General features: G+C 41.9%; 1 protein-coding gene across 1 annotated transcript in view; it reads left to right on the top strand.

Moving 5' to 3' along the window:
- Window positions 1–1207: 1207 nt before the first annotated feature.
- PLEKHF2 (pleckstrin homology and FYVE domain containing 2) overlaps window positions 1208–20117 on the top strand; it is a 67803-nt gene continuing 48893 nt past the window's right edge. Inside the window, exon 1 of the mRNA XM_019453513.2 lies at window positions 1208–1333. The gene's annotated coding sequence lies outside the window, so the exon portion shown is untranslated. The remainder of the gene's footprint in view (window positions 1334–20117) is intronic.

Here is a 20117-nt window from a genome sequence, read left to right as displayed (position 1 = left end):
TTAGACATAGCAGCATGACTTTGAGCCAAACTGGCTGGGTTCATATCATGGGCTGGCCAATTATTAGATGTGTAAACTATGTCGCTATCCTTACAAGTTATCCAACAATACTAATATACCTACCTCACAAGGTTGACAGAAGAATTAACTGACTTAATAACTGTGCTTAGAATAGGGCCTGTCATTAGAAGCAACATCAAGTGATAGTTGCTATGATCTGTTATTGTTATTAATGGAATCACTATTACTGTTGTTGCTATGAACAGAATAGCATGCCTAGAGGTGAAAAAAATTACCAATTATGATTTAAAGGCAGTTCTAGTTTCCATCCTAGGCAGTGAGGTCAACGGGGTCTGCAAACGACGACCCATGCCAGAGAGAAAGCCAGTTTTAACAGTCTAGGTAAATCTTGCCCCCAAAACACATAGCACAGCCTTTAATATAAAGGGATGTTAAATTGAACTAGTCACATATATACAACATGAGCTTAGATAACAGATGCATTACAGAAGGGAAGTTCCCCGGGGCGCCTAGTGGCTTAGTCTTTTAAGCGTCCTGACTTTGGCTCAGGTCATGATCTCGCAGTTCACAAGTTCGAGTCCCGCGTCAGGCTCTGTGCTGACAGCTTGGAGCCTGCCTGGAGCCTGCTTTGGATTCTGTGTCTCCGCTTCTCTCTGTCCCTCCCCTGCTCATGGTCTGTTTCTCTCTCTGTTAAAAACAAATTAAAAAAAAAAACTTAAAAAAAAAAAGGGGAAGCTCCCAATGAAAACACATAATTACTACTTATTGATAACGGGATAATTAATTGGTAAAAGGAAAAAAAATGGGAAAACCTAAATGTTCAACAGCAGTAGAAGATGTAGAATACTATATAGTCATTTAAGAGTCTCATGCTTTACCGACTGAGCTAGCTGGGCAGTTTATAGTCATTTAAATAATTGTGCACAATCCATCTTCTGCCTCTATTGTTGACTCCTAGTTGAAAATTAAGCTTTTCGAAGTCTCTGTGCTCTTAAAGAACTAATTTCTAGAACTTAAAGTCACAGACTGGGAAGCCTAGGATGTGATGACTGTGGAGTGCTTTGGAAAATCCTGCTAAGTGGCGACTCACCTGTTGCTTGTTAGGGATCTTGAGGGCTGCGCACATTACCAGGACCTACTTTGTTTTCTGAAGTCAAGCCCTCGACTGAAGCAGAGGATGGTGTACAGACCTACTTTGTTTCCTGAATTCTAGAGCTGGGCTGGAAAAGAGGCTGCTGTTGCAGGTGTTTGAGAGAGATTTCTGGTCGGTTCTGAATCCCTTTGTCTGCAGTTGCTATGAAACATTTAAAAGGTGAGAGGCGGTCCTTTATTTCCTATAGCTCCTTGTTTATAAAGGGTTTTATACAGGTGAGAGCAGCTGATGCCTTAGTGGGAATATTCTGATCTGGAGTCTCTTCTGCTTCCCCAGAGTGAATTTCTTAACAGATTGAAAAATTCAAATTAGTGTCCATTGGCTACATCTTGAGTGTTCCCCGAATTGGGAAGAGGTGTAGAGAGCACAGAACAATGAAACAATGAACTGGCTGCAGTCGGGGGAAAGGTGTGAAACCTCATCGACCACAGCTTCTTAGACCACAGAGGGAGAAAATGCAGAGAAAATTAGTTGAGCCGTGGCTATGGGGCAGCTGGAAAACCTCGTAAGTGCAGTGGCCGCGCTTTCTGAGTTAAATATTGGTGTTCTGAGTATAGACCAAAACTGAGCTCTGTTGGAATATTTGGAATATGTGATTTCCTAATTCTGCAAAATCTTAATGGGAAATCAGACAGATTGTGTCCCAAGAAGAAGAAAACCTAGTAGCTGCACTTGAGAAATCTTGAGGAAGTTGAAAAGTAAATGGATGATTTGAGAAATCTGAGAAAACTGGAATTTGAAGACAGGTGTTTAAAAAATTTTTTCTTAAGGTTGTTTATTTGAAGAGAGTTTGAGCATGTGTGTGGGGGAGGGGCAGAGAGCAGAAGAGAGAGAATCTCCAGTAGGCTCTGCATTGTCAGCTCAGAGCTCGACTCAGGGCTCAATCTCACAAACCAAGCGTTCATGACCTGAACTGAGGTCAACAGTTGGATGCTTAATAGACTGAGCCACCCAGGTGCCCCTAAAACTATTTTTTAATTTAAAAAATGTTTATTGTAGAAAATTTGGAAAATACAAAACAGCATAAAGAAAATAAACTGTCTGTAATCTCACCACCGCGAAGTAACAACTCCTGGTGTTTTGTTGTATTTTCTTCTAGTTTTGAAAATTGAATGTGTAATGTTTAAAAACTATGGTAAAATACACATAACAAAATTTATCATATTGCTCAGTTGCTAAATTTTTTCTTTAATGTTTATTTACTTTTGAGAGACAGAGTGTGAGTGGGGGAGAGGTAGAGACAGGGGGAGACACAGAATCCGAAGCAGCTCCAGGCTCTGAGCTGTCAGCACAGAGCCCAACTCGGGGCTCGAACTCACAGATCATGAGATCATGACCTGAGCCAAAGCCAGAAGCTTAACCGACTGAGCCACCCAGGCACCCCTCATTTTACTCAGTTTTAAGTGTGCAGTTCAGTGGCATTAAGTACATTCACACTGTTGTGCAGATACTACCACCATCCACGTCCAAAACACTTCTCCCCTCAACACACTGGAACTCTGTGCCCATTAATCACTAACTCCCTCCCTCCAGCTCCTGGCAGCCACCATTCTACTTTCTGTCTCTATGATTTTAATCGAACACATAGTTTTTATTTAAAATTAAAATTATACTGTATATAGAGTTTTGTGCCCTGCTCTTTTTAACTAATATTGTATCCCTCATTAATAGTCTTGTCAATGTCATTTTGTAATATATTCTATACGGATGTCTCTTCCTTTTTTTTTTCCATTTTCTTTTAAAATTGTCCATATGCATACTTAAACAAAGTTTTGTGAGTAAGCGACATTCTGTAGAGTGTTTAAGTAACTCCATAAAATTAACAGCTGTTGAAATCTTTTGGGAAAAACAAGATTAATGCTGTCACGCAGTGTCTTCTCGTTTGATTTTGATAAACAAGCTACACTTGTTAGAACAGAAACAAGAAAAATACTTACCTAATCTAAGTGAATTTTCTGAGGCCATCTTAACATGATAAACACCTGTGCCAACATTCTACATTTGTTCCCAGTATAATTATTTACATAGAAAAAGAGAGGATTATAAAACATAAAGGAACCTACAGTTTTATATAACACTATCTTTCCTAGGAGAGTTATAAGATTTTTGGCCTCACTTCCACTATTTTTTTTTTAGACTAAATGCAGAAAAACCTAGGTGGTGGTTACTTTTAACCTAAAACACTCTCCAAGAAGAAAATTTTTCAATTGTGACATGAGACTAGGAAAACAAGACAGTCTTCTTTGGAGGCCCCATCCCACTCCCATCACCCCTTGGCTCATCTGTTAAGGTGTTAATGGGATTTTCTGTGTGGTGTTGGGACCTTTGTGGAGCAGGCATTGCGTCACTCCCTTCCCTGGGTCTAGAGCGCCTCTCCTGAGGGAAAGAGCAAAATTTACAGTTGTGGCCTAGGTGAGGGAAAATCCCTGAATCTTAAAAGCCTGTTTCTTCCTAGGGCCTCATTTCCCAACAAACCAAGCCCTCCCCAGGACCGTGCACTATGAAAGGAAGTGTCTTTTTCCTTTAAACCTTAGAAAATACACCCATGCTTAATCAGCCATGTTCCAAGCATATTAAAACAAGCTATTGCTAATGGTAGATTTCAACTAGATCTGTTCTCCACTGTACAGACCTCAAAGTCTTCAGTACCATTGAGGACTCTGTTCTTATTTTCCAGTGTGATGGGAGCACCACCCCAATCCAGAGAAATCTAGTTTCCTTGAAAGCTGGCTTTGCTCTCAGGGCATGTTCTTATGGGTGGCCACCGGTTCTCCCGGGCTTCCGATTGGCCAACAAAAATGGCCATGTTCACCATCCCTGCCTCCACATTCTCTCCATTCCATGACTTCCACTGCCTGGCCAAAAACTTCTATGGTTCATGCCAGGGGTTGATGACGAAGAGTTCCTAGTACTTTCCCTGTCCTAAATGCAGAGGAGAGCTCCTGTAGTGATGGTCCCTGGAGACCAGCCTCTTGAATGTTCTACCCAGGTTACAGAGCCCCAGCTTTCTCACTGGGGCTTTCTGGAGCCACCCACCCCCCCCCCCCCCCGGTGTTTGGTTCTCATTCCTAACCACCCCATTTCTACTGTCTCATCTCTAAAGTGTTTCCTATAATTGGGCAACTTCAAGTGCCTGTACAATAATTAACCTTCCATTAGTAGAAGTTTGACTTCTAATGCTTTCTCTGGTACCCCTCTCATTGCTTTAGGCTTCTGGAGAATATCTGCAATTGTGCTTTCCCAAGCCCTCTCCCTCTGAGGCTCCAAGAGTGTGGGATCTTTTGCATTGGTCTGGGCTGCAGAGAATGATCCCCTCAATCGTACATAAAGCATTAGGATGAATTGAATGTGGATGAGCCTGTCTGATCTAGAAATTGATTTTAACCAATCAGGGAAGCTACATTGTAAAGGCTCAATCCAGAGGCAGTCTCTACCCTTCTCAGCTCCTAATCAATTCCTGTTGTTCCTCATCCTGTGTGAGAAATAAATTGGCAATTGCAAAAAGTTCCCGAAATGAGGATATCCGTAAGAGTTAGGTTTTAACAGTGATTTCCTCCTCAAGTCGATATTCAAAATATAAATAGAGGGAACAATAGTAAACAGAAGGACAAAGCAAATAGTTAAACTTGAAAGCAAGTTTGCCTCCACAAAAACCCTGACGGAGTTGTGGTTGCATTTATTTTTCCTCTTAAAGAAAAGAAAATGAAAATTATTGATAGTGAAAAGGAAATGGTCTGAGTTGCTGAAATGTTTGGTTTAGAGGATTACTTCATATAAGGTCAGATGCAAAGTTGCCTTTGGCTTTCTGAATATCTTGTACCTTTGAGTACTGATTTTCTATAGGTTTTAGTTTCACTTTCTGTGTGTTTTTCATATATGTTAAATCAATTTATATCGTATGCTAATAACTGGCTAGTTTGGGATCAGGTATTTTTAAAAGTTATATTAATTCAGAAGGTGTTGGGAAATATTGGCCCAATAATGCAGCTTTCAGTATAATTTATGACCAGAAATCTTTGCATTAAAAAAATCTTCTGAGTCACTGTATCAATTATGTCCATAGAAGAATACATTGTTTTCTATTTTTGTAGGCATTTCCTGTTTCACTTTTACATATTCTGTAATGTAGGTACAACTATTGTTTTGTTGATTCTTGTACTTGGACAAACCAAAGTTCAGCAACACCGAGTTTTTTTCTTCTTCCCCTCCACGCCTCCCTCTCTTGCCCCAGGGTCACTATAAAAAGCAGGAATAAAGTGCATGTTGGCTGTCTCCCAGCTCAGTGTTCCATACTTTGGGTGAAGCCGGATCTTGGAGCACTTTTCAGTTACCTACTCATTTATGCAATCTGAGTCAGGTAAATATGCTTAAGCCAAATCAAAGCCAAGTGTTTAATATGCTTATTTTCAGAATGATTTTATTTACAGTAATTGCTTTCCTGTTTTTTACGCAATACATTATGTTCTTAGCAGGGCAGAGAAGTGTATTTAAACCCCCTATCTGGCGACTTGGCCCATTTTCTCTGCATCTGATGATAGCATCTGGCAGGACCCAAAGCTCCAATCCCAAGTGATTCACATAATGTACAATGTTACCCTTGTCTGGTTTTCTCTTCACTAGGACTGTCTAATAGGATTTGGACTAAAGAATTTCCACAAACTTAAAAGTTGAATCTTAGATTTGGATGGGATCTTTCAGTTCATTAAGTGCATTTCCCACCCAATGCAATAATCTCTTCCATAGCCTACCTGACAGTGGTTATCACCCCTTATCCCCCAACACCTCCAAGGACAGGCCCTCACAGTGGATGAGGCTGTTCATTCCACTCTGAACAATGAATTCCTGGAAAGTTCTTCTTCAGGTCTTCATGATGAACAGATATTTTTGTCTCTAATTTCCACCCATTGGTCCTACTTTGATCATCAGATGACAAATTACATCATGGTCATAAAATTAGAATTGACCTTAACATTTTTTTTTCAGTGTATTTACTTATTTTGAGAGAGAGAGAGAGAGAAGCAGGGGACAGAGCCCAACACGGGGCTCAATCTCACAAACGTGAGATCATGACCTGAGCCGAAATCAAGTCGGTTGCTTAACCAACTGAGCCACCCAGGCACCCCTTGACTGTAACATTTAAATTCTTCTTTCACACAGTGAAAATGTAAATAATTCTCATACTACCTCCTAAGAAGGTGACTTTTATTATCTAGGTAGATATTTCTTGTTCTTTTAACTGTTCATTCTCCTTTTATGGCTCACATAATTGAGATTCTTCAACTTGCCAGAGGCAGGAAACCCAACTCAAAATGGCTCAAATGAAGAAAAAAAGTATTGATTTACTAATTGAAAAGTCCAGAGGAAGAGGAGGGTTCTGGCCCAGCCAATGCCATTAGGGCTAGGTCTCACTTGCCATCTGTGTCATTCAGTGTCCCATCAGGAGAAACAAGCCACACAATCATTTGAACAGGGAAATTTTATTTATTTATTTATTTTTTTAAACTTTGTTTTAAATATAATTTATTGTCAAATTGGTTTCCATACAACACCCAGTGCTCCTCCCAACAAGTGCCCTCCTCAATCCCATCACCCACTTTCCCCTCTCCCCAACCCCCATCAACCCTCAGTTTGTTATCAGTATTTAAGAGTTTCTTATGGTTTGCCTCCCTCCCTCCCTCTCCGTAACTTCCCCCCCCTCCCTGGGTCATAGGGTAGATTTATTTTTAAATTTTTTGAGGAACCTCCACACTGTTTTCCAGAGCAGCTACACCACCAACAGTGCAAGAGGGTTCCCGTTTCTCCACATCCTCGCCAGCATCTATATAGTCTCCTGATTTGTTCATTTTAGCCACTCTGACCGGCATGAGGTGGCATCTCAGTGTGGTTTTGATTTGTATTTCCCTGATGAGGAGTGATGTTGACCATCGTTTCATGTGTCTGTTGGCCATCTGGATGTCTTCTGGATGTCTTCTTTAGAAAAGTGTCTATTCATGTCTTCTGCCCATTTCTTCACTGGATTATTTGTTTTTCAAGTGTGGAGTTTGGTGAGTTCTTTATAGATTTTGGATACTAGCCCTTTATCCAATATGTCATTTGCAAATATCTTTTCCCATTCCGTTGGTTGCCTTTTAATTTTGTTGATTGTTTCCTTTGCAGTGCAGAAGCTTTTTATCTTCATGATGTCCTAATAGTTCATTTTTGCTTTTAATTCCCTTGCCTTTGGAGATGTGTCGAGTAAGAAATTGCTGCAGCTGAGGTCAAAGAGGTTTCTTCCTGCTTTCTCCTCTAGGGTTTTGATGGTTTCCTGTCTCACATTCAGGTCCTTCATCCATTTTGAGTTTATTTTTGTGAATAGTGTAAGAAAGTGGTCTAGTTTCATTCTTCTGAATGTTGCTGTCCAGTTCTCCCAGCACCATTTGTTAAAGAGACTGCCTTTTTTTCCATTGGATATTCTTTCCTTCTTTGTCAAAGATTAGTTGGCCACACATTTGTGGGTCCAATTCTGGGGTCGCTATTCTATTCCATTAGTCTATGTATCTATTTTTGTGCCAATACCATACTGTCTTAATGATTACAGCTTTGTAGTAGAGGCTAATGTCTGGGATTGTGATGCCTCCCACTTTGGTTTTCTTCTTCAATATTACTTTGGCTATTCGGGGTCTTTTGTGGTTCCGTACAAATCTTAGGACTGCTTGCTCTAGCTTTGAGAAGAACGCTGGTGCAGCTTTTATTGGGATTGCTTTGAATGTGTAGATTGCTTTGGGTAGTATTGACATTTTAATGATATTTATTCTTCCAATCCATGAGCATGGAGTATTTTTCCATTTCTTTGTATCTTCTTCAATTTCCTTCATAAGCTTTCTATAGTTTTCAGCATACAGATCTTTTACATCTTTGGTTAGGTTTATTCCTAGGTACTTTATGATTCTTGGTGCAATTGTGAAAGGGATCAGATTCTTTATTTCTCTCTCTGTTGCTTCATTATTGGTGTATATAAATGCAACCAATTTCTATACATTGATTTTGTGCCCTGCAACTTTGCTGAATTCATGTATCAATTCTAGCGGACTTTTGGTGGAGTCGGTCAGATTTTCCATGTACAGTATCATGTCTTCTGTGAAAAGGGAAAGTTTGACTTCATCTTTGCCAATTTTGATGCCTTTAATTTCATTTTGTTGTCTGATTGCTGATGCTAGGACTTCCAACACTATGTTAAACAACAGTGGTGAGAGTGGACATTGAACAGGGAAATTTTAATCTAAAGAATTATTAACTATAACAAGGATTGGAATAACAATTTATTTCTTGGCTTTCAAGAAATAAAGAGAATTCTAAAAAATGCAGGAGTAGCACATATAAGGAGCAATATTCCCCCTGGGGCTGGGATAGAGTACCCAAGGACGAGCCAACCATTCCCATCCCCTGACCCTGAGTTGAGATCCAGACCTTGTTGGAGAGGTCACAGCTCTATTTCACTGATTGGCAGAGGAGTAGCTCTCATGCTGTTTCAGGGGAACTTCCTGGAAATTTACCCCCTGGAATTTGCTGGAAATTCATCTTCTTAGGATGCTGGGGAAAGTGTAGATGCTGATGAAGTATAACATTATGACAGCTACTAAAGAAAAAATATTTGAGGGCCCATGTACATTTTTGCAGAGCAGACAATAAATTGGGGCTGAATAAATTGGGGTTGAATCTGGGGCTAAGAGACAATAAATTGATAACTGGCAAACAACCATTATATTCCTTTCCTTTCTTCGGGCTCTATGCTCACTCTCCCATGGTAACAAGATGGCTGCCAGCAGCTCCAAGTTCCTATCTCTTCCTCTAGGTGACTCAGCTGGGAAGAGAAGACTCTCCCAAATATTACACTGGATCACGGTTAATCAAGTCTAACACAAGGTTAATCAAGATCTTGTAACACAAGAATGTGTTCATTCCTGAACCAATCACAGTATCCAGGTGTCTCTGTTGCTCTGATTGGCCAGGCCTGAGATATCCTACCCCTGGAGGTAGGGGTGAGTCAACCTCACCCCTATCAAATGTACAGAGAAAGTTCCAAGTAAAATCAAGCTGTTGATCCAGAAGAGGGAGTGGCTGATAAGCAGGCAAAACCACACTTACGGTCGTTAGGGGCAAAAATCTCAATCAGCCAATGCCTCTCTTTTCTCACCTTGGTAAAGTACAAACAATAATAATGTCTATTTGAGTTAGAAGGGATTTTTAAAATGCCACACCTTTATTCCTGCTCACATTTAGAAAAACTTGACAAATAGGCTCAAGAGCCAGTGGGATGCAGTATAGCATGTTAGCTTTATTAGGGAGAAAGGCCAATATCAAATGCCATTCAGGGGCTGTCACCATCTCTGGTAGCACTAAACAGCCCACAGGACCCTACATACCTCCCTGCCCCTCAGGCCATATGAACTGGCAACTGTAAAACTTATGAACTTATGGCATAGACAGAGATGAGTAGACCAAATCTTGTGTTCTTTGTAGCTAGACAAATCTCAAAGAGGAGAGTAGTGAGCTGATCCAGATATGCACAATTCTTTTTTTTTTTTTTTTTTTTTTTGGTGGGGGGGGGCACAAGTGAATAAAGGGAAGAGAAAGAGAGAGAGAGAGAGAGAGAGAGAAAATCCCAAGAGGGGCAGAGGGAGAGACAGAAAGAGAAAGCGGGGCTCACCCAAAGCAGGGCTTGTGTTTTTATCCCAAGTGGGGCTTGTGTTCACCAGAAGTAGGATTTGTGTTCTCTCAGTGTGGGACTTGAACTCATGAACCGTGAGATCATGACCTGAGTGGAAGTCAGGTATTTAACAACTGAGCCACCCAGGTGCCCCACAACTCTTCTTTGTAAACACTCCCTGCCCCTGCAAAATAAACTATTCTTCTTCCCCTGGGAAGAATACGTGAGGGTGGGGCAAGAGAACAGGAATGTAATTCTAGCAGAGTCCCATCTACACTCTCTAGCTTGGTTAATTGGGTTTACCCATTAAGATTATGGTTACCTAAAGTTTTAGCTACCTCCTTGGAGGATCAGGCATCTGTCAGATCTGGCTCCCTCCTTAATGGGGCTCTGTCAGTTCCAACCACTTTTCCTATGGGTTATTTTCTGGGCACTTGCAGTATTTTATTTTATTTTATTTTATTTTATTTTATTTTATTTTATTTTCCAATATACGAAGTTTATTGTCAAATTGGTTTCCATACAACACCCAGTGCTCATCCCAACAGGTGCCCTCCTCAATACCCATCCCCCACCCTCCCCTCCCTCCCACCCCCCATCAACCCTCAGTTTGTTCTCAGTTTTTAAGAGTCTCTTATGCTTTGGCTCTCTCCCACTCTAACCTCTTTTTTTTTTTTTTCCTTCCGCTCCCCCCATGGGTTTTGTTAAGTTTCTCAGGATCCACATAAGAGTGAAAACATATGGTATCTGTCTTTCTCTGTATGGCTTATTTCACTTAGCATCACACTCTCCAGCTCCATCCACGTTGCTACAAAGGGCCATATTTCATTCTTTCTCCTTGCCATGTAGTACTCCATTGTGTCTATAAACCACAATTTCTTTCTCCATTCATCAGTTGATGGACATTTAGGCTCTTTCCACAATTTGGCTATCGTTGAGAGTGCTGCTACAAACATTGGGGTACGGCACTTGCAGTATTTTAAATTTGCATTGGTTGCAACATTTAAAGAGGGGGTGATATCACGTACAAATCTCATTTCAGGTTCTTTGGGTGAAAAAAAATAAGTGACTTAGAACCCTCATTCTCACAATGAAACGATCTGCTCGACCTGAGTAGCAGCTGCCACCTTGAGATTGAGGATGATCTCTCCTGTTTGCTGTAGTCCACACAAATCCCATTTATTACAACTGGCCACCTCACTCATTTACTTACCTGCCTGGCCAATGTAGGCATTTAAACATATAACCCCTGTGCTAGACCCCCTATAACTGGTGCCTTCCCTGCCATTCTGGGTGGCCTGGTTCCACTAGGTGGATGCCCATCCGTACTCTTTTAGGTGGGACTAGCCAACTCTTACCAAGTGAGCCTAGAAGGGCGCAGGCAAAGGCTGATCTATTTCTGTAATTCTTAAAAGAATAAAATGACAATAGGCATGTTACCTGTGCAGTTAAGCATGGCTGTGGTTATTATAATGGTATAACCACCATGCAGAAAAGAATTTAGAATGTCCACATTCACATTCATGAACAGCCCGGAATAGAGGAAGATGGCGGCGTAGGAGGATGCTGGGCTCACCGGGCATCCTGCTGATCACTTAGATTCCACCTACACCTGCCTAAATAACCCAGAAAACCGCCAGAAGACTAGCAGAACGGAGTCTCTGGAGCCAAGCGCAGACGAGAGGCCCACGGAAGAGGGTAGGAAGGGCGGTGAGGCGGTGCGCGCTCCACGGACTGGCGGGAGGGAGCCAGGGCGGAGGGGCAGCCTGCCGGCCAAGCAGAGCCCCCAAATCTGGCTGGCAAAAGTGGAGGGGCCGGACGGAGTGTGTTCCGACAGCAAGCGGGCTTGACATCTGGAAGGTTATAAGCTAACAGCTCTGCTTGGAGAACGGGAGGGCTGGAGGACAATGGGAGGGAGAGTTGTTGAGCCCCGCACGACAGAGCGCAGTTTGGCGGGGAACAAAGGCTCTCGCCAGCGCCATCTCCCTCGCCCATCCCCCAGCCAAAATCCCAAAGGGGACCGGTTCCTGCCAGGGAACTTGCTTGCACCGCGCAAACACCCAACGCTGTGCTTCTGCGGATCCATCCCCTGAGCGGGTCTGACTCCCTCCCGGTGCTACAGGGCCCCTCCCGAAGCGGATCTCCGAAGGAAAAGCGAGCTGAGCCTGCCCCTCCCACCCCTGTGCACCTTGCCGATCCACCCCGGCTAACACGTCAGATCCCCAGCACCACAAGCCTGGCAGTGTGCAAGTAGCCCAGACAGTGAATCCCGCCCCTAGGAGAGGGGAAGAGAAGGCACACGCCAGTCTGACTGTGGCCCCAGCGGTGGGCTGGGGGCAGACATCAGGTCTGACTGTGGCCCCGCCCACCAACGCAAGTTATTCCAGACAGCACAGGGGAAGTGTCCCTCAGTCCCGCACCACTCCAGGGACTATCCAAAATCACGAAACGGAAGAATTCCCCTCAGAAAAACGTCCAGGAAATAACAACAGCTAATGAACTGATCAAAAATGATTTAAACAATATAACAGAAAGTGAATTTAGAATAATAGTCATAAAATTAATCGCTGGGCTTGAAAACAGTATAAAGGACAGCAGAGAATCTCTTGCTACAGAGATCAAGGGACTAAGGAACAGCCAGGAGGAGCTAAAAAATGCTATCAATGAACTGCAAAATAAAATGGAGACAACTACGGCTCGGATTGAAGAGGCAGAGGAGAGAATAGGTGAACTAGAAGATAAAATTATGGAAAAAGAAGAAGCTGAGAAAAAGAGAGATAAAAAAAATCCAGGAGTATGAGGGGAAAATTAGAGAACTAAGTGATGCACTAAAGAGAAATAATATACGCATAATTGGTATTCCAGAGGAGGAAGAGAGAGGGAAAGGTGCTGAAGGTGTACTTGAAGAAATAATAGCTGAGAACTTCCCGGATCTGGGGAAGGAAAAAGGCATTGAAATCCAAGAGGCACAGAGAACTCCCTTCAGACGTAACTTGAATCGATCTTCTGCACGACATATCATAGTGAAACTGGCAAAATACAAGGATAAAGAGAAAATTCTGAAAGCAGCTAGAGATAAACGTGCTCTAACATATAAAGGGAGACCTATAAGACCCGTGACCGATCTCTCTACTGAAACTTGGCAGGCCAGAAAGGAATGGCAGGAGATCTTCCATGTGATGAACAGAAAAAATATGCAGCCGAGAATCCTTTATCCAGCAAGTCTGTCATTTAGAATAGAAGGAGAGATAAAGGTCTTCCCAAACAAACAAAAAGTGAAGGAATTCGTCACCACTAAACCAGCCCTACAAGAGATCCTAAGGGGGATCCTGTGAGACAAACTACCAGAGACATCGCTACAAGCATGAAACCTACAGACATCACAATGACTCTAAACCCATATCTTTCTATAATAACACTGAATGTAAATGGACTAAATGTGCCAACCAAAAGACATAGGGTATCAGAATGGATAAAAAAACAAGACCCATCTATTTGCTGTCTACAAGAGACTCATTTTAGACCTGAGGACACCTTCAGATTGAGAGTGAGGGGATGGAGAACTATTTATCATGCCACTGGAAGTCAAAAGAAAGCTGGAGTAGCCATACTTATATCAGACAAACTAGACTTTAAATTAAAGGCTGTAACAAGAGATGAAGAAGGGCATTATATAATAATCACAGGGTCTATCCATCAGGAAGAGCTAACAGTTATAAACGTCTATGCACCGAATACAGGAGCCCCAAATATATAAAACGATTACTCACAAATAAAAGCAACCTTATTGATAAGAATGTGGTCATTGCAGGGGACTTTAACACTCCACTTACAGAAATGGATAGATCATCTAGACACACGGTCAATAAAGAAACAAGGGCCCTGAATGATACATTGGATCAGATGGACTTGACAGACATATTTAGAACTCTGCATCCCAAAGCAACAGAATATACTTTCTTCTCGAGTGCACATGGAACCTTCTCCAAGATAGATCACATACTGGGTCACAAAACAGCCCTTCATAAGTATACAAGAATTGAGATCATACCATGCATACTTTCAGACCACAATGCTGTGAAGCTTGAAATCAACCACAGGAAAAAGTCTGGAAAACCTCCAAAAGCATGGAGGTTAAAGAACACCCTACTAAAGAATGAATGGGTCAACCAGGCAATTAGAGAAGAAATTAAAAAATATATGGAAACAAATGAAAATGAAAATACAGCAATCCAAACGCTCTGGGATGCAGCGAAGGCAATCCTGAGAGGAAAATACATTGCAATCCAGGCCTATCTCAAGAAACAAGAAAAAAATCCCAAATACAAAATCTAACAGCACACCTGAAAGAAATAGAAACAGAACAGCAAAGACAGCCTAAATCCAGCAGAAGAAGAGAAATAATAAAGATCAGAGCACAAATAAACAATATAGAATCTAAAAAAACTGTAGAGCAGATCAACGAAGCCAAGAGTTGGTTTTTTGAAAAAATTCATGAACAGCCCATCACAGTGTACCCAATAGAATCCTATGATCATCACAGTATTTACACACACGCACACACACACACACACACACACACACACACACACACACACAGAGTGAGGAGAAGAGATTTGCTGGTAACTACTGTTGGGAGACAATTCTTCATGGATCTTCAGTGTTTCTGTATGACTTGCAAGGACAGGTACTGACCTCCCTTTATTCTAGATCATATTTCTTAGCCTCATCTAAGGATGTTTATACAGTGAATAGCCTTGGAATATAGAAATAGTGTCTCCCTGCAGAGCAAAGGGCAGTCATGTTTACAGTCCAGTATAATAAAAGATGATGTCTCCTCAGGAGCAAAGGGTATTATTACTGCCCATTGTAAAACAAGATTTGTGTTTCCTAACCATAGGCTTCCCTCCTGTAACTTACCCCATTGTGTGTGTAGTTCCCACTGGGTTCTCTTCACATTACACCAACAGCTGTGTTTCTTTATTATGTGACTTCAGTCCCTGCTCATGGCAAAGAAAATTGGGCCAGTGTGGGCCCCTGATTCCAGGACAGCATTACATTAGCTGGTCAACACTTACCCTGTGGTCTGGCTGGGCAAGATAAGCCTGGCCAATCAGAATTCTCTTTTGAGAGAATAAAGTTGCTAGTAACAGGAGCAGGAAAGGAAAGGATGCCTAGAAAGAGTGAAGACAAATTAGAATTGGGGACACAAAATGGTAACAGCAAGTCAAATTTTGAGCAGAACAGATGCACACAGAGAAACAATGTTGCTATAGGAAACAGAGACAGAGATAGAGTAGCCCAAGAAAAAGAGAGAAAAAGTAGCTTTGGTTCCTGATGGCTTCCTAGTTTCTGTTAACAAATATCTTTATCATAAATGCTCTTTTTCTAAAGATTTGAGTGACTCTTTGTTTCAATCAACCAAAGGACCCTGACCAAGACAGCTGGCCATGCCTGTAAACAGGCATCTAGCTGAGAAACAGTACACTATTGCTCTATCACAAAATACTCCTCTTCCAGAAAGGGACCGTGAATGTGGGAGCAACCATGTTAATTACCCTTAGGAAACAGAAAGTTGCCTTTAAGAATGTTACTTTAAAATGATGAATTTTGTGGTATTGAATTATATCTCAATAAAGCTGTTGATTTTAAAAAGTGTTTTTTTAAGGGGTGCCTGTGTGGCTCAATCAGTTAAGCATCTGACTTGGCTCAGGTCGTGATCTCAAGGTTCATTAGTTCTAGCCTGGTGTCAGGCTCCATGCTGACAGCTCAGAACCTGGAGCCTGCTTCAAATTCTGTGTCTCCCTCTCTCTCTGCCTCTCCCCCACTTGCACTCTGTCTGTCTGTCTGTCTGTCTCTCAAAAATAAATAAACATTAAAAAAAATTTTAAGTGCTTTTAAAAGAAAAGCTAATGTAATACAAATCATTGGGTTTTTTGAAGGTACCAGGGAAGTCATTAAGGACAAATGTGTGGGACAGATTGAGTCTGCCTTTAAGGAATAGGAGGAGCTTGGGAGTGTATAACCACATGCCCTGGGTCATTTGGATTTGTGACCTAAGAGCTTGGACAGTCCCAAGGAAACCTGAGGGGACCAGGATGGCCCCTGACTGTGGTATTAAATAGTCTGGGCAGCAGGTGTCTACTTAGGTAGTATTGACAATCCCTCCCACTCAAATGATCTTAACATCTGCTAGTGTTTCTCATCCATTAGGATGGCTATTAACAAAAGAATAGAAAACCGCAAATGTTGGTGTGGATGTGGAGAAATTGGAACCCTTGTGCTTTGCTGATGGGAATGTAAAATGATGCAGCCACTGTAAAGAAATTGCTATACTATTTTGTACAGAAAAGGAAACCAGTTACATGGAGGTGACTGTCTAAGTGGAGACTGTGGAGTGGAGAATGCCTAAGAAGGAATGCAGTGAGATTAACCCAGATAGGGCATTAAATGACACCAGAGACCATCACTCAGGTTTTAGCAAAATAAAGGACCCAGAAGAATTGAGCAGAGGCTTGAGATGACTCTCAGACCAACATGGAATTCTTAGGGGCTCTTCTCTCTGTAGCTCCAAGCTCATGCATAAATATTCATATTCATATTGTTTTGAGTCTGCAAATTGGAATATCATAAATGTACATGGCATCTAGGCCCAAGAACATTGGGACAGGCTAAGGGGAGGACGTGCTGTGTGAGACTTGAGGAGAAAAGCCTTGTCTGAGCCAGGTGAACTTTGCTGCAGGTGCACTGGGGGCATCATAAATGAGATGCTCCTCACTACAGACCCTCTAGGATAGTGTTTCTAATGCGTCATGTGAGATTCTGCATGTTCTAGGTAAGAAAGGATTTGGTCTTCCAATAAGGCTGATCTAGGTCACTGTCTGCAACCTCCCTACTCCCTTTGCTGATAAGGAAACAAACTTTAATTTGTGAAATAAAGGTGACTTATCCAAGATTATGCAGGCAGGGCCATCTCTGCCTCTTCTCATGGAATATTTTGCTACACTTCCAAACAATTTGAAGTTGTGTATCAGTAGGTCTTTATAACAATTCTACTTTTCTCTATTTTCTTTGAATTACCTTTATCCAGCACCCTGAATGATGATAGAATGCATTCTTATTAATTCAGGAAGGGGATCCTAATGTTGCCCATGGAGTTGGGGCAGTTTCTCCAATAATGGCGCCCTTAGCCCAATAGTAGCAAATAATGGTGGCCAGGCATCCTTAGGACTAGTGGTATATACCTCAGAGATGGTTAGAGAAGCAAAGGCCTCATTTGGGGGTCATGGGACAGAATGAACATATTGAACTCTACAGCTGTGGTCCCATTAGCATCTTGCCTAACCAAAAAACCACACACCAGACAGAATATGCTTCGGGTCCCTACCCAGCAACTTTTAAGATGCCTTTGCGAAACTCTGTATCAACAGACACAATTTCATTGCTCTGTGATGTATCTATCATTCATGGGTGCCATTTACTTCAGACGCCAGACGGGCTGCTTAAGCAGTTTCCACTGTCAGTGGTGTAGAGTGTTGGACACATTCCAGTAAAATTAAAACTAATACGTGTTGAGTGTTTGCTATGTCCCAGGGACTGTTCTAAGTGTTTTTTAATCTTGTTTTAACATTTATTCATTTTTGAGAGACAGAGCACGAGTGGGGGAGGGGCAGAGAGAGAAGGAGACACAGAATCCAAAGCAGGCTCCAGGCTCCCACCTGTCGGCACAGAGCCCTACGTGGGACTCAAACTCACAAGACTGCGAGATCATGACCTGAGCTGAAGTCGGATGCTCACCCGACTGAGCCACCCACATGCCCCTCTAAGTGCTTTCTATACATTTATTCATGTAATCTTCAAAACAACCCAGTAAGGTAGAGGCTATTATTATTCTGATTGAGCAGGTGTAGAAACTAAAATAAAGAGCTGTTAAGTCACTTTTCTGAAAGCGGCAGCCAGTAAGTGGCAGAGCTGGGATTTGAGCCCAGAAAATCTGGAGTCAGAATCTGTGCTTTTAAATCTTTACACTATTCTGCCTCTCGTGTACTATATGGTTTAATATAATGGGTAATTATACATCAGAACTACATTGTCTTTCAGTCTCCTGAAGGGCATTTTGACCTTCTTCAGGGTTGACTATCCCCCCCCACCCCAACCCTTTTTCAAGAGGCCATTGGTTAATATCCTTTCTGGATCCCAATGTTTAGTGTCAGTGCTATAATTTGTGTTGCTATGGAAAATTTCTGGCTGAATGCAGTTTTCCTTATGTTGATTAGTAAATAACTTGTAATTTTTTCAGGCAAAGAGTTTCTGAAAAGGAATTACTGGGTTTTTTTAAGATTTTATTTTTTTTAAGTAAATTCTACACCCAATGTGGGACTCGAACTCACAACCCCTAGATCAAGAGTCACATGCTCTACAAACTGAGCCAGCCAGGCATCCCTAGAAAGGAATTATTATCCCATGTCTCTAATCCTCTACTTGGAGGTGAAGCCTGGTGGGCTGTCCCTGCTTATCTGACCCAGAGTAGCCTGGGCAGGGAGCCTGAGGTTCTCACCCATGGCTATGAAGTTGGAACCAAGACTCTCAGACAGATTGGGGACATACATACAGACAGATAATGAACTCAGGAGTTTTATTCTAGCAGGGTCACCTAAACAAAGTAGCACTGAGGTGGGTCAAAAGAGCTAAAGCAGAGTGGAATGGGTTGAGAAACCCAGCAAAGATAGGAGAAGGAAGAGGCAAGCCAAAAGGAATCATTAGCGGGCTTTCCAGGCAACTTTGACTGACTCTGTGCAAGATCAGAGAAAGGAAGCTGTTGCCAGAAGTACTGACATGTTTGAATAAACTTCCCAAACTTCAGAGAATGCTTAAAACTCTATTCAAATCTTTATTAGTTTTCACATCCCTTAAATATGCATATAATCAGTGTGAACAATTCTGTGTGCTCTTTCACTTAGTGTTAATAAAGCATTTCTAGGAATCAACACAGTCCACATTCTTGGATCTTTTATGACATTCCTTCTTATTGCTCTTTGGCCATTTCCCTACCCTTGAAGCAATTCCAATATCTTTCTCTACTGGACAATGCTTGATAAGGTGTTGTGGACCTGTGCCTGCTAAGGCAGAATTCTCCCAGGCACACGTACACCTGGGCTCGTACTCATTGTGGGCATAGAATCTTGAATTCTGAATAGTCATCCGGGTCCACCTTGCCCAGCTGGCTACCTCCAACAATAACCAAAGGTGTCCTGGGACTCAGGGCCTCATAAAATCCATAAAGAATTAATTTAAAAAGACCAAACCCAGATTGAAAGAAGAAAAACTTATTATGTACCAGTTATCCTACACATAACCAGATATCAAATATTGTCTAGAGTGATTCTATGTTAACTTTAAAAATCCTCTGGTCGTGGTTAACACTTCTGTCCTTGCAATCCAGTGTGATTCTTCTTCTGCTTCTGTCATCCTGATTCTGTTGATTCCATTCTCTTACTTAAAACCCACCACTGAGTTCTGGGCTCTTAGGATGAAACCCAGTTCCCAACTCCAGTCAACAGAATTATGGCCCCAACGAGGTTCACATCTTAATCCCTAGAGCCTGATAATATTATCGTACATGGCAAAAGAGACTCTGCTGATATAATAAAATAAGGATCTTGAAACAGGAAGATTACCCTGGATTATCTGGGTGGGCCCAACATAATCATAAGGGTCCTTATAAAAGGGAAACAGGAGGGCCAGGGTCAGAGAAAGAAGATGTAAATAGGTAGCCTCCAGAAGCTGGTAAAATGAAAAAACTGATTCTCCCCTAGAGCCAGAACAGAAGAATGGTGCTGAGGAACATTTCTAAGTGCCGAGGTTCCCACATTATCCTCTTTGATGTCATAGAATTAGTCTTCTGAAAATCCGTAGACATATATCAGCCACAATATTTATTAAGTGCCCTCTGTGTGCAAAGATCTCTGCTTTAGTACATAATTATAGTTGGTTGAATAGTGGTACCCCCAAAATGTGTTCAAGTCCTAACCCCTACAACCTGTGAATATGACCTTATTTTGAAAAAAAGTTCCTGGGGCACCTGGGTGGCTCAGTTGGTTAAGCATCTGACTCTTGATTTCAGCTCAGGTCATGATCTCACAATTTGTGAAATTGAGCCCTGTGTGGGGCTCTGGGCTGACAGTGCGGAACCTGCTTGGGATTTCTCTCCCTCTCTCTCTGCCCCTCCTATGCTCTGTGTGTGCATGTGCTCTCTCC

This window comes from Panthera pardus, unplaced genomic scaffold, assembly GCF_024362965.1.
Source record: "Panthera pardus isolate Hobbes unplaced genomic scaffold, ASM2436296v1 HiC_scaffold_7, whole genome shotgun sequence".
Classification (NCBI taxonomy): domain Eukaryota; kingdom Metazoa; phylum Chordata; class Mammalia; order Carnivora; family Felidae; genus Panthera; species Panthera pardus.
The sequence above is the reverse complement of the archived record's forward strand: the minus strand, read 5'-3'. Positions and strand labels throughout refer to the sequence as shown.